This window comes from Apium graveolens, chromosome 9 (assembly GCF_009905375.1).
Source record: "Apium graveolens cultivar Ventura chromosome 9, ASM990537v1, whole genome shotgun sequence".
Lineage (NCBI taxonomy): Eukaryota > Viridiplantae > Streptophyta > Magnoliopsida > Apiales > Apiaceae > Apium > Apium graveolens.
Window position 1 is genome coordinate 208,163,626 of NC_133655.1, and position 1,127 is coordinate 208,164,752.

Below are 1,127 nucleotides of genomic sequence, written 5' to 3' on the forward strand. Positions count from 1 at the left end.
ATAAAGTGTATTTAAAGAAAACACATATGCTAACCTTTGGCAAACCAGTACTTTCTGAAAAGAAAGTCGTGCTAGTGACCATATTATCCTTATTAGGATCCTGAAGAGAAATAAAAGATATTGTCGTGTTAAACATTACAAGAGATATATGGGTTAAAATCAACAGAAATTGAAGTGTTGTAGACACTCAGCACCACAAACCATTAAATGGTAACTATTCAGTAAGCTCGCCATTCCATTTTATGAGAGGCATTGGTCTTACACCCCTGACCTGTTCATCCACATAAAAGTTCAGGACTTTTACCTGGATCTATTCCTACAGAGAAATTCCCCGGAGCTGGATCATCCCAGTATCTCCAAGAAGTGAGTTGTTGTACTTTGCTGCCCCAAGATGAGTACATTAATACAGATAAGATAGTCAAATAGCCTATGTCTCTTTGGAATAAAGAGTTGTTTATATAAAAAATACCTTCCTGTTTTTTCTTCTGTTTCTTTAGTATGTAAATTGTTAGGCTCAGGCCTAGTATAATCGCATCAATTGTGAATCTCAGTAGTCCCCATTGCCACTCTTACAAACCTTTCACGAAACACTGGTGAGGGACAAGTCCCTGTTTTTTCGCTAGATTATCAAAATAATTAGGACCTAACTTGTGTCAGATGCTAAAATTATTCTAGTAATCCACTTTCTAAGTAAATTGATATATATATATATATATTACTAAATCCAAAAAAATACAAGGTTAATTGCGCAATACAGATGTATTAGAAAATTAAATTAACAAATCCATGATTCTGACCTGTTTGCTAGTGTTTCCACCCTTGAATGATGGCAAACCACCATCATGTATATTAATTACCTCATTTCCATAAGCTTCTAAGAAATTACCAGACAATACCTGTAGATACAAAGAATTATTACAAAGTAGAAGCTTATTTACGGGTAGAAGGAAAGTGCTTGACTACTATCAGGTTGTCTTGGGGAAAAGGGGAGGATAGATAGATATGCGCTACAACACACAGACAAACAACCATAATCCTTCTTGTTTGACAGTAAAGGAGAATTCTCTCTCTGTGCCCAACTTATCTACAAAAACCATGTCATAAAAACAAGAAAACATAGATAATTA

General features: G+C 34.8%; 1 long non-coding RNA gene across 1 annotated transcript; it reads right to left on the minus strand.

Annotated features, from left to right (window-relative positions):
- Positions 1–303: 303 nt before the first annotated feature.
- Positions 304–852, minus strand: LOC141684172 (uncharacterized). The gene is made up of 3 exons (XR_012560571.1): positions 798–852; positions 470–619; positions 304–381 (listed from the first exon to the last, which is right to left on the minus strand). It is a non-coding gene; the product is annotated as an uncharacterized LOC141684172 (long non-coding RNA).
- Positions 853–1,127: the final 275 nt, after the last annotated feature.